General features: G+C 45.5%; 1 long non-coding RNA gene across 1 annotated transcript; it reads left to right on the forward strand.

Annotated features, from left to right (window-relative positions):
• The first annotated feature begins 1,264 nt into the window (after positions 1-1,264).
• Positions 1,265-10,565, forward strand: LOC146036536 (uncharacterized). Its single transcript, XR_014460835.1, has 4 exons — positions 1,265-1,324; positions 9,548-9,622; positions 10,127-10,239; positions 10,529-10,565. It is a non-coding gene; the product is annotated as an uncharacterized LOC146036536 (long non-coding RNA).
• Positions 10,566-16,515: the final 5,950 nt, after the last annotated feature.

Genomic DNA, 16,515 nt, shown 5'->3' on the forward strand with positions numbered 1-16,515 from the left:
AGTGCGTACCCCATGTATGTATCGTGCTAGGCTGTACCTGGACTCCCTCTCGGATCAACAGGTTGTGGGGATGTTTAGGCTAAACCGCAATAACTTGTTGAACTTATATGAGCAGGTGAGAGATGATTTGGACCCTTTTGGGGGGGGCAACTATGCAGTGTCTGGGCTGCAGAAATTAATGTGTACCCTCTACTATTTGGCCACTGGCTCCACTCAGTCCGTGACCTCATGGTCCTTGGGGGTATCACAAGCCTTCTCAAAGCATTTTACTCAAGTGTTACTTGCTTTTAAGAAGTTGTGGCGGACATACATCAGATTCCCCAGTTCAGAGTCAGAGTGGCAGGACCACAAGGTTGCTTTCTATAGACTCTCAGCATTCCCTCACGTGCTGGGAGCTATAGACTGCACACACATTGGGATTAGGGCACCGCACGTGCGGGGCCACGTCTATGTCAATAGGCGTGGGCGGCACTCCCTGAACGTGCAGGTTGTATGTGATGCTCATCTCAAAATCCTAAGTGTGGTTGCAGGCTTCCCTGGGAACAGCCATGACGCCTATATTCTGAGATACTCCGGCCTCTGGAACCGATTTACCCAACAACAAATGCCAGAGGGCTGGCTACTTGGTAAGTACATTTTTACATATTACCCTCTCTATTCGTATTTGTACCTGCTGAAATGTGTGTGTGTGTTTCAATTTTCACCAGCCTACTACTCTTGTCCAAGTAAATACTATTTGCCCACTGCACATACCTTACCATATAAGGCAATAACTTCCTTTCTTTGGTTTAGGTGACTCAGGATATGGGTGTCTTTCCTGGCTCATGACACCTTTGCGCACCCCCGATGGCCCTGCACAGCACCAGTATAATGAAGCCCATATTGCAACCCGCAAGGTGGTGGAGCGTACGTTTGGAGTGTTGAAAAGTAGATTCCGGTTTTTGGACCGGTCATCTGGTTTGCTGCTTTACCACCCTGCAAAAGTAGTGATGATCGTCCAGGCTTGCTGCATGTTACACATAGCCCTATACCAACCAGCCTATGTGGAGGAGGATCATGCAGCAGTAGTGCAGGAAGCCCAACCTACCACACCTCGGGTAGTGAGGGGTACGCAGAGGGGGAATCTGGTGCGTACAGACATCATCAGGCACTACTTTTCTGGTAAGCACATGTGCCCTCTATTCCAACATGTACCTTTGCTTGAAGTGAACTCACCTACATTACATTTATCACTAACATCTTTTTGCCCCCACATTTAGGCAAATAGACACAGTCCAAGGGTACAGTTGGTGGTGCAGACCTATCCCTTGCTGTAAAAAACCTTGTAAGTATATTAACAACATGTATGTGATTTTTGTGCAATCAACTATGGCTCACCTGTTGTTGTGGTACTACATGGGCCAGCATGCCCTGACACACTTGTTAATGTCGATTTAATATGACCAAAGAACAATAAGTGAAAAGCGTAGGTTACGTATTAAGTCCGTAACCAGCGTACCTCTTATACCTAGCTACGTGCGAACAAAACGTAGCGCAGCGTAGCGTACCTTTATCGTGTATTATACACCAAAGAACCAATACCTTAATAAGAGATCCCTTCGCAGTACTCTGTCTCTAATCTGCGAATACACCTTTAAGGACAGTGTCCGTGATATACCTTATCGCTATATGCGAATAACAGACGAGACCACAATATAGAAGTGAGGAGATAGAAACTCCGTAAATGATGTATTTAAGTCCCTAATGGACTAAAAGGGGGTTACAGAAATAGAAAATAACAGGTATAACAAGTAATACAATCGTCTAACAATGAGTATAATAATCAAGCTCTACTAGGGGAAGAAAAACAGACACTGGATACAATCAGCCAACAATACAATAAAAGTAAGTACAGTGAATGCAACCGTTTACCGTCTCATCAAATATGCGCAGCGCAGTCCGGTCGGAGCTCGCTATGTTCAGGTTTGAACTATAGCCCGGTCAATGGTCAGGGAAAAGAGGATGTGCCGAAATGACCAAGGCCGCCCTGGGTCACCTATCTTATAGGGTCAGAAGGGGGAGGTCAAAGGCCATTCCTATTGTTCAGGGGTCGTATGTCAAGTCCTCTGTGATTGGGGCAAAATGATGCACCTGGTTTGGATAGGTGCAGGGGAGTGAACTTTGGAGTCCTTTGTCTGTTGGCATCGTCGTCAGGGGTCGTAAATAGCAGTAAGAACCGGTTACAACTGGATTCTCTTGTTATACACAATTTAACAGAAAAAGTCTTGGGAATATGGATTTTGTCCATAACTATCGGACCGTATGAATTGCGATTTATTCGCAATGACCGGAATACTGCGCATAAGAAACGGAACGTAACGGTACTAAACATTATACAGACGGATGTATGTAATGCTAACTAAGCTATGTGTGGTGCTCTAAACCTTTAACTATATTTTATTTAGTGTAAGTATGGTATTATGAATTTATGTGTAATAGTATGGCTGCGCTTCTGGTCCACTTTGTCACACAGACTCGGGTATGGATACTTTATTTGCGCAACTCTGCGAACCAAAATGGCGGCCATACTATCCTAAAATAGTGTGTGTGCAACTCGACTTTAACAGTCCACCCTTTGACAGTAAATATAAAACTGTCACAGTACAAACATTTTACATAACAATACAGAAATTCATAATCCTAACAGAGAAATTGGGATCCGTGAATTAAACATATAAGGGGAGTAGACCATCTGCTCTTTGGCCGATCCAGGATCATGGATAAACGATGGGCCGCATTTATCGAACAATCTACTCAGGGTGACGAAGGATAATGTACAATTTTTGGGATAAAAATAAAAACAAGGGAGGTTACAACATATACACTTTCACAAATATGGTATCTTTTAGTGGATGGTGGTTTCAATTCTAGGGTCATATACCAAACCCTGGTCTTCCTCTGCATCTCTCATTCTTACACTCATGATTTCAGTACGTTTTGTCTTTCCCCGGGTCACCATTTTTACACATTTAAACAATAACACAAAGACTATGATGGCACCACCGATACAGAGAAGGAGTTTTCCGATGTTAGCTATGATTCCTTGCGCCCATTCTCCTAAACCAGAGAACCAGTGCATTGGGTTCAACCAGGAGGTCCATTCGCTGACCTTGTTACCTATTTCTGCCAGGCTGATATTGTGTTCCCTTCTAAATTCTCATTTAAGCTGAAGAATCTCATCCATCCGATGATCGATGATTTCTTCTGGGTCTTCAGTATTGTTGGTGATGTATGTACAACATTTCACCCCAAACTGTGTAGAGAGGGTGACACAATATCCTCCTGTCATGGCTGTCAGATAGTTCAACACCATCCGATGTTGAACTAGCTCTCTTTTATATGCTTGTAACTCTTTCCCAGTGTATCTAAAGGTGTCATCATAAATCTCAGTGATGTTATCTACCAAGCTTGCTAATGCTTGGATGTACTTAAAATGTATGACTCCTCTGGCGGTATGGGTGATATCTAATGCAATGAGGAGTTGGATACCGAATGATTCGTGTATCATTTCAGAAGCTAGGGGTTCTTTCTTGATTGTTAAATCCCTTTTATGGATTTGATCATAATGGGTATGAGTGTAAGGAGGAGGTATACCTTTGTGTATGCTTACCATTTCATCATGTGTAAGGGTCATCACTTCAGGTAACACTCTACCTAAATAACAAATTCCCACGTAGTTCATGGAGAGCCATTTGTACGCCCTTCTACCACAAATATAATAAACATCGTCAGGGAGAAAATAAGGGACAGAGTATTTCATGATTTTGTCACACATTATCAATAAGAACATTCCCGTCCCCTGCTCCCTGACTTGTTCCTCACAGGTCTCTGGCTGTAGGGTCATATTACAATAACCGGCTGATACTCTGCCGGCCATCATTTTACTTTTCTTCACAGTGTAGACATATTTATAGTGTCTCCCACTGGTGCGGATCTTTAACAATAATTCCTTATCAATGGGCTCTCCATCTGGACGCTGGGAGTAAGTTATTGTCTGGTTGTGCCATGTCACTTCCCAAGTACCAGTCATCCTGGAACTAGAGAAGTTCATACATACCAGGGACTTATCCACTTGGTATGGGTGTAATCTAAGACTAGGGGACCTGGTATACAGGTATCTCTTATCCAGTGGCCTCCCTTTATTTAAGACGCTTATCTCAGAGATGTTAAGCGGGTATGGGACTAGGCCTACACTACTTCTTTTATGTAGTACTTGTGAACACACCCAGCATTATGTTTGGTTTAAGACCTTACCCACTAGTGAGTGGTAATCACTCAAGGGATGTCGGCCCGTAGTTGCCTTACTCATCGACTGACATCGCTGGATGCATTCTTCTTCCATTTTCGGCTGACAATATCTACAGACACAGTACTCACCAGACAATAACTCATCACATTGCCCTTGAACTACGTTTTCCTCATACCTTTTACCTTCTCCTGTTATGGGTAAAGTATCAAGCTGGTTTAGGGATTCTACTTCACCCATATCTGGGTCCATTATTACACTGTCAGAACTCCGCTCCGATCGCTCTAGAGTGTGGCAGCCATCGAGTATCCTTGAATGAGGAAGAGGAAATAGGAAGAAAACAAGGAAATAGATATATAACTGTGAACCTGTTGCTTGGAGTCCTTCCATCATCTCTACCAGGGGACTTTTATTTGCTCTGCTCTTTGACCTTTGCTCGCTCAGGTTGCTTGACCTTGGCTGCCTTTCAGTCTTCCCGGAACAATGCTTCTAGCGATACTTCTTCTCTTTCGCTCTCTGCACACGGGAACTCTGGGTTACTGGCTTTCTTGCAGTGGGACGAATGTATCCAAGTCTCTCTCTCTGCGACTTTAATTGATGTAGTGCTGGTCAACAAAACTTGGTACGGTCCTTCCCAACGGTCTATCAAACAACCTGAGCGTAAAAAATTTCGGATCATAACAAAGTCTCCTGGTTTAAGATTATGACAGTTCTCGATAGGCATATCAGGTGTCAATAAATTCAGCTCATTTTGTTGGTTCCTTAGCTGTTTGTTTAGCTTTAGGATATACTGTACAGTTAGCTCATTGTTACACTTGAGATCATCCTGTGGGTCTATCATGACGTGTGGCTGCCGACCAAACAATATCTCGAAGGGGGACAAGTTGAGTGGAGCCCTGGGAGTGGTCCTAATGCTATACAGCACAATAGGCAGTGCCTCTGGCCATAACAACCCTGTTTCAGCCATAACTTTACCCAATTTGTTCTTAATAGTACCATTCATTCTCTCAACTTTGGCGCTCGCCTGGGGACGATATGGAGTATGAAGTTTACTATTAATCCCCAGGAGTTTACACATGATTTGGAAGACCTCTCCTGTGAAATGAGTGCCTCTGTCACTCTCGATGACCTTTGGGATACCATATCTACAGACAAACTCTTGACATATTTTCTTTCCTGTAAAGGTAGCAGTGTTGGAGGCAGCGGGGAAAGCCTCCACCCAGCTGAAAAACATGTCAACACATACTAATACATATTTCAAATTTCTACAGGGTGGTAACTGTATGAAGTCGATTTGTATTACCTGGAAAGGGCCTTCTGTAGGAGGGATGTGGGATGGCTCTGTTGGGATGGCTTTTCCAATGTTCTTCCTCAAACAGGTGAGGCATGACATTGCCACTCTACCTGCTTGAGAAGCGAACCCTGGTGCACACCAGTAGGCCTTTACCAGCTTGCACATACCTTCCTTCCCAAGATGTGTCAGCCCATGGGCCGCCTTGGCTAGACTAGGAAGGTATGCCCTGGGGGCCACTGGTTTCCCGTGTCCATCTCTCCAAAGTCCGGTGGACTCTTGGCCACATCCCTTCAACTTCCATACTGCTCTTTCCTGTGGGGAACACAAATTCTGCATGTCTATCAGTTTGGATGTGGATACCATGTTCAGTGTACAGAGGTTTGTAGGATGGGTGGAAATATTTACAGGGCATGCGGCCCTTTTCGCTGCCTCATCAGCGCGGCTGTTACCAAGGGACACCGGGTCCTTCTCTGATTTCCTTGTAAGGGGATAAAACAGGGTACAAGTTAGCAACGGTTAAGCTTTTACTTATGCCTTGCTTATCAGTTATTAACCCCTTCGGCACATATGGGGGTGGAGGAGCTGTTGCGGTTGCATTCCTGTTGTGGCTGATTGTATCTGGTATTGCCAGACATCCCATTCCCCATTGTTCCTGTCCTTCCTTCTGCCACAATTTAAGAATTTCTATGTGCTTCACTCTCTTCTTACGACAGGAGAGTAGACATATTTCATCTTTTACTGCCGATAAGATTTCTGGATCAAAGCTACCAACACTGGGAAATTCTAACTTGCTACCTTGTGTCATTCTTTTCCATTTCTTTTGGTAAACAACTGCTCGTTCACCGTGCTTACAGCACATAATGAAGGCTGCCGACCCTTTAGGTCGACTAGCTTCCTCCCTAACTGACACGTTATCCCTGCGTGACCCGTTATTACCCATAATTACAGGAATAAACGTTCACAGCTAGTAGACACCGGTGGGTTGTTTATACCTTGAGTAGCTCCCCAAACACTCCTTCTCAGCGACCTAGAACGCTCCCACAACCAAGTGAGGCGCGAAGGCTACGAGGCAATATACTCAATCACCAAGCTCTCAACTAGTAGCGAACTCCTAGTCGACTTACAAGGTGCGGCCAAATTTTTCCAGGACACAACAAAACTGTTTTTTCCTGTATCCCCAAAAACTGGTTTTTCTAAAGCAACTGATCGGATCACTGGGTTCCGATTTAGCTTCTTGTACCCTCCTAGTGGATCAAAATAGGTAGTTCCACGGAAGGGGCAGTTCCTATGGGCACGTCGTCACGTGCACCTTGTCCTACACTGGACTGTCCTACACTGGACTACACTGCGCTTGAGTTGTGTCGTCACACACCCGTTCACCTCAGTTTTGTTTCACACTGGGTGCTAGTTACACCTAGGTCTTATGCTTAAACTTGAAATATTTCTGTACAGAAAAATCTTCCCAGGTTGGTAGCTTCTCACTAGATACTTATGCAGGTATAAATCCCTTTTATGGCTATAGGAATCTATTAAAATAATGCTTGAGTTGCTTGTTTTTGGAAAAATGAACACTAAAAGAAAAACTTATTTTCTCTTATTAATCACCGCTTTATCCACAGTATGTTACTATACTGTTTTAAATAAAGCTAGTGATCAATACTGTTCACCTTTGAGTTCCTATGTGTGCTGCATGTGCAGTGCCAATGAACAGCCACGTGTGTACGTGCGTTGTTCACAGGCCGCCGATGAATCGGCCACCCACGTGTTCTATAGTGTATTTGCAAGGTTGCGCTCGGGTTTCGCTATACGCAGTAATTGCGCCTAAATGTGGAATAAATCCCTTAACTTCGTCCGAAAGTTACGTATTAAGATGCGAAATAAATCCCGCACTCAATCCGTAAATCACGTACAAAGATGCGAAAATTTCCCGATGTGAGCACGTGCGCGCGCACCTTGCGTAATACACAATAGACGCTTTACGTTACTGTAAAAGGCCCAGAACTTATCGCCACGTGGCGGAGTCCCTGGCCCTGCAGTAACTAACGCTAAAAGTTATAGTTTTGCACAGAAGGGATCCTCTATGTACTATAATAAAACACAGGCCTTTGTCTCCACGTGTGCGAACCTTATCACACGTGGCACATATACTGTAATGAACAAGCAACTCAAGACACTATACCCCGTTAAACTACTTGTGGCAGGCAGAAGTACAGTTTACTAAACACTTAAATATGCTTTAAAACACGTGGCTTAATGTTTCCCTGGATTTCACTTATTGTACTTCGAGTTCAACGCTAGCACCTCTCGAACCCCGCACCGCCGCGGACCTGGCCTATCCAGCAATGGATAATAAATACTTCCACCCTTTTGCTGGTATAGGTCAAGCCGCGCGTTTGGTACTGAGCTCCAGAGTGTGAAACGGCCGGACGCAGCCCCCAATTGTTAATGTCGATTTAATATGACCAAAGAACAATAAGTGAAAAGCGTAGGTTACGTATTAAGTCCGTAACCAGCGTACCTCTTATACCTAGCTACGTGCGAACAAAACGTAGCGCAGCGTAGCGTACCTTTATCGTGTATTATACACCAAAGAACCAATACCTTAATAAGAGATCCCTTCGCAGTACTCTGTCTCTAATCTGCGAATACACCTTTAAGGACAGTGTCCGTGATATACCTTATCGCTATATGCGAATAACAGACGAGACCACAATATAGAAGTGAGGAGATAGAAACTCCGTAAATGATGTATTTAAGTCCCTAATGGACTAAAAGGGGGTTACAGAAATAGAAAATAACAGGTATAACAAGTAATACAATCGTCTAACAATGAGTATAATAATCAAGCTCTACTAGGGGAAGAAAAACAGACACTGGATACAATCAGCCAACAATACAATAAAAGTAAGTACAGTGAATGCAACCGTTTACCGTCTCATCAAATATGCGCAGCGCAGTCCGGTCGGAGCTCGCTATGTTCAGGTTTGAACTATAGCCCGGTCAATGGTCAGGGAAAAGAGGATGTGCCGAAATGACCAAGGCCGCCCTGGGTCACCTATCTTATAGGGTCAGAAGGGGGAGGTCAAAGGCCATTCCTATTGTTCAGGGGTCGTATGTCAAGTCCTCTGTGATTGGGGCAAAATGATGCACCTGGTTTGGATAGGTGCAGGGGAGTGAACTTTGGAGTCCTTTGTCTGTTGGCATCGTCGTCAGGGGTCGTAAATAGCAGTAAGAACCGGTTACAACTGGATTCTCTTGTTATACACAATTTAACAGAAACAGTCTTGGGAATATGGATTTTGTCCATAACTATTGGACCGTATGAATTGCGATTTATTTGCAATGACCGGAATACTGCGCATAAGAAACGGAACATAACGGTACTAAACATTATACAGACGGATGTATGCAATGCTAACTAAGCTATGTGTGGTGCTCTAAACCTTTAACTGTATTTTATTTAGTGTAAGTATGGTATTATGAATTTATGTGTAATAGTATGGCTGCGCTTCTGGTCCACTTTGTCACACAGACTCGGGTATGGATACTTTATTTGCGCAACTCTGCGAACCAAAATGGCGGCCATACTATCCTAAAATGGTGTGTGTGCAACTCGACTTTAACACACTGTAAGCATGACAGCTCAAAACATGACTGCCACAGCTTGCTGAAATATGTAGTTCCACAACCTTGGACGGGCCAGATTTGAGACAACAGCATCTTCCACCAATACCTTGCCCATATATCATTACATTATGGAACAGATCACACAACAAATGTTTGAAAAATAACACACAGACAAAATGGTATGCGTTGTGACATTTTTACTACAGTATATTATGTCATACATAACCTGCATTTGTCAGTCGCAAACAATAGAAATGTGTATTAATGTAACAAAAATTCAACCATAGTACATGCATTATCAATTTATTTTATGTAAAATAATTATTTTTTCCCTCCATCAGGCCGCGCACTACCACCTCTTGACCCTGCGCACACGCCACCCCGGGTCCTAATACTCCGACGGGGTGGGGAAGTTGGTGAGCCACTTACTGGTGTGCTAGATACACTACTAATTGTAGATGTAGTTGAACCTATGACACCTGACACCTCCATTTGATGGATTTGTGCCTGCATAGCGATCAACGCATTGGTCTGCGCAGTACACGATTGACTAATTGAATGAATACATTGTGCTAGGCTGCCATTATGGATATTCTGCTCCCTTACAGCAGAACTAAGTTCAGCCAGATGGGTGTCTATGCTATTTGCCATACGCACCTGAGTGCCTACACCATCCCGTACACTCCTAGACAATTTTCTCAACTGTAGAAAGGTGTCACGCATGTACCCCTTAATGTTGGCCATTTCCAGACTTTGGGAGACCATAAATTCTAGTTGTTTGTCCTTGAAATGTAACAAGGAGGTAGCTACTTGGGCAGCAGAAGCAGCTGTAGGGGGAGTATTTCTGGGTGGGGGTGGGTTTGGAGTCACCCCACTTGGTGGAAGATCACTCTGTGATGATGTGTTTATTTCCTCCTCAGCCGCAAACGTGTCCACTGGTTCCAGAATTATCTCTATGTCATCCACCGGCATATCAGAGGATTCTGTGGATTGTTGTCCTAGTTGTACAGTACCTGTGGATACAGAGGAAGAGGTAAGTACAGATGCATATATTGTCCTTTCTGTCATCAGTACTGTTTTGGAAAGGGTCTGAGATGGTAGACGCCCATACCTAGGGGTGCTATGTACTTACAAATGGACCCCGATCCTGCATGAAACATTGACAATAATCTTCATTGACATGGCTAGGCCACATTACATTCATGTCCGTTGCAATGTAGCAGCTGGAGATGACTGTAATGTGATTTATTATTTGATGTGACATAGGTGTGTGTACTGTATGTGTAATGGCCTGTGGTTTGAACATTTACCTGCTTCCACAGATGCGGCACCATCGGAGCTTCTTCTCTTGGATGCTTGATCACTTTGGGACGGACAATCTGTGAAAGGAAAGATCGGCAGACTTTAAGTACCGAGCAATGGAGATGCTTTTGTGCAAAATCATCAAATACATTACAATAATGGACAAATTTACCTTTGGTTTAGGGCTATATTATTTACTATTCATATTTTTATATTGAAATTTTGCACCTGTAGTCAGGCAAAAAAATTAAAACACTGCTTGACACATTACAACTGTTGGCAAATCTGTGGTATGTAGGCGTGACTGCTAAACCACCAGTACACCAATGTTTTTGGGCCACATACATATGAAGCTGCTAGAAAAAATGTTACAGTGTGGAACAATAGATGTGCAGTTGTGGAACTACAAGGCCCAGCATTCTGATCATTTTTAAAGTAGGTGTAAACTATCGCCATTGACAGACCTTGCTGGGCTATGTAGTTCCACAGCACCACATTAATTAGTATAACAATACAAAATAACATTGCAGTTTAACTACATTGGCATGTATGTTTCATATTGCATGTGGTGACACTTACCAGCTCGGGGTGGGCTTGCCGGCCTATCGGTATCCGCAATGTGCATCCCAGGCAGGACCTCAGGGGGGATAATTCTTTGGAGCTTCACCTCATATGATGTGTAGGTTATTGTGGTGGGGCTTCCTCTGCCAGTCTTGGTGGCCTCCTCCATCTCCATGGCCATTTTCTTTTTCAGCTGCCGCTTGATGTCGTTAAACCGCTTTTTAACGTTTTTGATGAGCCTCAAGCGGTGACTGACAGCGTTGACCGCCTGGGTGATGTCCTTCCACATACCACGTTTACGATGTGAGGGGGTCTTGTGCTGGCTTTTCCCCAGTAAGCGGTCATACAGGGGTATGATGGCCCGGACAAGCGCCACATTCTCCTCATAACTGAATCAGACCTTTCTCCCACTTTTGGTGCGGTCAGCTTCACCCTCCTCCTCATCCTCTATATCTTCCACATGCATGTCAAAATCCTCCTCCATGCCAGTGTCTTTCTCCTCCTCCTCCTCCTCACCTCCATCTTCCTCCATCTCGGACATGTGGCCCTCCTGCAGCTGCTGTGGGGTATGGGCAAGGTCCTGGCTACAGGATGGGGATGCCAGCGGATCCTCCACCTCCTCCTGCTGGGCCTGGTCCGCCAGGGCCTGGTCTGGGGCTCCCCTTGCAGTGGCCATGGTGGCTGCCACACTGCTGCCACTCCCTGTAATGGAGGTCGACCTCACCAGTCCTCTGCTGCCTCTCCCACTGGCTCCTCTTGCCTGGCTGCTGCCACTGCTCCCTCTGCCACTGGCCCCTCTTCCTCTGATCACACTGCCACTGCTCCCTCTGCCACATGCCCCTCTGCCACTCCTCACTCTGCCACTCCTCACTCTGCCACCAACACCTCTTCCTCTTCTCACACTGCCACTGCTCCTCTCGATGCTCCTTACTTCCTATCAAAGAGTGAAATGGCGCCAATGCCCCTTTATATAGGGGGTGTGATGCATAATGGAGGGGACCTAGGTGGGCCAATAGATTAGGGGGTTATTTGGCATGTGGAGACAGTCTTGTAAATCGCTCTCCGGTTGGTCTAAAATTCGCACATGACCGGCGGAAGAAATCGCACTTTTTAGTGACATAATTTCGCATCAATTCGCCGCAAATCGCACTACATCGCACTTTTTAGCCTCTAATGCGCATCCCATTAAATATGCGAATTATGACTAAAAAAATGCGATTTCTAAAAGTGCGAAGAGCGGCGATGTGGAGTGCGAAAAATATATGCGCTTTTCTCTCATTCCATAGAATGTCACCCAAAGCACCAGCCAATCAACTGCCAACTGTCTTTTTCAAACACAGCTGATTGGCTGGTGCTTTATCTCCTTTTACCTTTTCTCGGTTTTATCTCCAGTTTATCTCTTCTCCAAGCTTAATAAATCTGCCCCTCAGTTCCTGAACCTCTAATTAAATATGACATCATCAGGAACTGAAAATTTACTTTTCATAAGATAAGTTTTATTTTAAAGTCACCTGTGAGTGCCTTTGTTTCTAAATACAATATATACATCTATCTCTCCCTCCCTTTCTCTATTATACATGTTTTTTTGGTACTTATGTATTATCTGGGCTCCCATGTTAAATGCACCCCATTTTTTCATACCCCTACTATCCAACTACGCATGGAGTTGATTCTATATAGTGTGGCGAGCGCAGCGAGCCACCGTGCCCAAAGCGTGGCGAGCGCACGCGGTCTCATAAGAAAAACGGGAGCCCAGATATTACATAAGTACCGTTTTTTTTTTATTTAATTGATCCACCCCCAGACCTGGAGTTCCTGAACCTATTTTTCCAGAAAAATAGTACTATATATATATATATATATATATATATATATATATATATATATGTAATTAGTTGAAAGTATTTACACAAATGGAGACACACCCATGAGCAGACCACCCAAACAGAACACTGCACAAGTTTGTCACTAGTGGGGTGCCTGGAGGGAGGGGGGGTCGCCGGCGACCACAGTGAGTGTAGTCGCCGGGGAGGGTATTGGCAGCAGCTGGCTGGAAGGTGGAGGAGATGGCGGCCACGGTGAGTGGCTGTGCCTCTTTCAGTAGCGCAGGCAGGGGGGGTTTCTGAGTACCCAGAAACCCCTCAGGGTCCCCTCTTTCCATGGGTACAATAATTTTAAAAATCGGCTCTCGGGAACCGGAGATATCTGACTTCAAAGCAGTGGTCCCCATCCAAGCCTGTTAATTGCTCTGTCCAGTCAGATATTTCAGGTCCTGTCTGACTTAGAGTTTTTCTGAGGGTATATTCCAAAAGCTGGGACTCTCCCCCTTTGATGGACACTAGTCTCTACTGTTCCCAGAACCAGAGATATCAGCCTTCCAGCAGCTGGTTACTGCTCCAGCTCCACACACCTGGTATATAGTTTTATATACTCGTTGGCAGATTGCTCTGCCTCCTGATCTCTGATTGCCTAGTCCCCAATACCATTTGGTAGGTGGGATTCTCTAGTTTTTATTTCCATTAAAATCTAAGAAATCTATTTTTGGGAACTGGAGATATCTTCAGTCAAGCAAGCTGTCCTCCCACCAGAAAATTATGAATAATAAGCCCACTCCACTATACACCCCTCCTCTGTGTATTAAACATCCTGTACAACCCTGGAAGTTATGTATCAGGGCCCCTTCATTCAGCCCAATGCCCTCTTCTCCCACCATCTGTGCAGTAAAGGGGTATTTAGTGGAAATTACTGATCCAGGCCCTACATGCTGAGCGGTTGATATAATACCCCCTACCACCCGGGGGGACATCAAAGCTTCCCCCACCCCTACCACTGGAGGATCAGTAGGTGCCACAATACATTGCTATGCCCAGGGGTCTACACTGCTGTTGACACCCCTGTATGTATGTATGTATGTAATTATTTATATACATTTGGTCTGTCTATAATACTTTAACTGACCCAGCATATACTGGGTCACCTAAGTGTCCATCTCCGTGCTTTGCTCCGCCCCTCTGGAAACCCCCTTCTGAAAATCCTGCATTTGCCCCTGTCTTTGGACACAGCCACCACTGCACTAAGTTCACTGGCAAGATTAATTTCCTCCCTCGGCGGCCCCTCACTGTCAGTCCCACTGCTAGGCAGAGCTAGGCAGCAGACAATCCCTCCTCCCTCACACTCTTTTTTCCGGACTCTCGCCACGCCCCCACCCGGCTCCTTACTCCTCCGGCGAGCAGCTCAGCTTTACAGAGGCGGCTGCGGCAGCAGCTCCCTTAAAAAATAATTAAAAACCTAAGCAAGGTGCAGGGGAGTGCTTGCTGTCCATCGGGCCCCTCCAGTTGCTGTGCCCCATAGCAGTTGCACCCCCTACACCCTAGGTAGTTCCGCCATTACAAGGAGCTTCAATGATTATTTTTCAACAATTCCTGAAGCTGATGCTCTCATTACACTGTCAGAGAAAGATTTTCCCTCAGGGTGTGATATGTACAATTGAACGTTGGCAGATAGTATAACGGCTAGTTAAACTCCAACACAATAGACCATAAGAGATGTGCTCTGCAGTGTCACATCTCTTAAGCCCCGTACACACGGGGGGAGATATATTACTGTGCTATATATTGCTAGCAATACATTGCTGAGCAATATATTGCCCAGTGTCTCCTTTTCATCAGCGAACAGAGATGGTCGCTGATGAAAGGGAACCTCTGCCGGCGGTGCTCCTGCGACCAGCGATTAGAATGGGGCTGAAAACGGGAGCGTGCACTCGGCGATTTATAGCCGGTTCACACTCCCATCACTGGCAATATGGTCGCCTGCGACCATATTTCCAGCGATTTCAGCCCCTATAGCCCCCGTGTGCAGGGCCGGTGCAAGCCTCCCCTCCGCCCCAGGCAAATCCTCCGCCCGCCGCCCGATGCACCCCCCGTGCTTCGGGGGGGGGGGGGATTTGCGGGTGATACTGCAGCAGCCGCCCACACTCCAGGGGGGTGGGGGGGGTGGTTGTGATACGGGCAATACTGCTGCCGCAGCAGCCCCCACGTCCAGGGGGGGAGGGCAGCGTTGATTCAGAGGTGGGATGGGGGGTGGGGGAAGAGGGAAGCCCTCTGTCTTACCTGCTCCCCGCTCCCAGCTTTCTATGGTACTGTACCTCTCCTCGGCGGCTCATTTCCGCCCTCCAGTGGCCGGCGCCCTAGGCAAATGCCTAGTCCTGCCTAGTGGTGGCGCCGGCCCTGCCCGTGTGTACACAGCATTAGCCTGATGACGATGTGATAAGCATTGAAACGTTGCTGTGGTGTGGTATTAAACTTTTTCAAGTAATCTGGAAGGAGCAGGGGCAAACGCAGGATTTTCAGAAGGGGGTTTCCAGAGAGGGGCGGAGCAAAGCACAGAGATGGGTAAATGCCGGGTCAGGTAAAGTATTATGGATAGACCAAATGTATATAAATAATAATAATATGTATATATATATATATATATATATATATATATATATATATATATATATATACTGTCCCAAATTGACCGGCACTCTATTGTATAAGCAGCTGGATCTGGTGCTCATCCAAACAATGATGTTTACAGTATCCCAAACGGATGTCACTCAGCAAATAAAGCAGACAAAGAAGATAGTATCTTTAGCCAACGTTTCAGGGCTTTGGCCCTTTTATCAAGACTTAAAGAACATATAACAAGCAGACATATATATAGAGAAACAAAACTTACAGTTTAGTGCGCCCAAAAACCATGCCTTGCCTCCATTCAGGGTCCGGTGACATCATCACTGTGCAACAGCAGAGACGGCCCGGCACCTCCCCAGAGGCGCGGCTTCACCAGGGCTGCTGGTTACCATGGGGATGTAGTAGTGTGTACCTGGGACACAGTGCGTGCTTCCCGGCTGGGGGTGTTCATGGTGCTGAAGCCCGCCAACTTGCTGTGCTGACGGCCGGGTGCCCCCATTGGAGTAATCTACATATAATGGTAACTTGGAGCCACTGTGAAAAAGTAAATGCAAAAAGTGTGAAAACACTTTTTGCATTTACTTTTTCACAGTGTATTGGGGCCCCAACCGATCCTCCAGCGGTAGGGATGGGGGTGCTATGAGTGGAAGCTTTGATGTCCCACGGGTGGTAGGGGGTATTATATCAACCGCTCAGCATGTAGGGCCTTAATCAGTAATTTTCACTAATTACCCCTTTACTGCACAGATGGTGGGAGATGGGGTGGGAGAAGGGGGCATTGGGCTGAATGAAGGGGCCCTTATACATAACTTCCAGGGTGGTAGAGGATGTTTAATATGCAGAGGAGGGGTGTATAGTGGAGTGGGCTTATTATTCATAATTTTCTGGTGGGAGGACAGCTTGCTTGACTGCAGATACTGTATCTCCAGTTTCCGGAACTTATTTCTTAGCTTTTAATGGAATAAAAACTATAGAATCTCTCCTACCAAATG

This window comes from Crinia signifera, chromosome 9 (assembly GCF_055691185.1).
Source record: "Crinia signifera chromosome 9, ASM5569118v1, whole genome shotgun sequence".
Classification (NCBI taxonomy): Eukaryota; Metazoa; Chordata; class Amphibia; order Anura; family Myobatrachidae; genus Crinia; species Crinia signifera.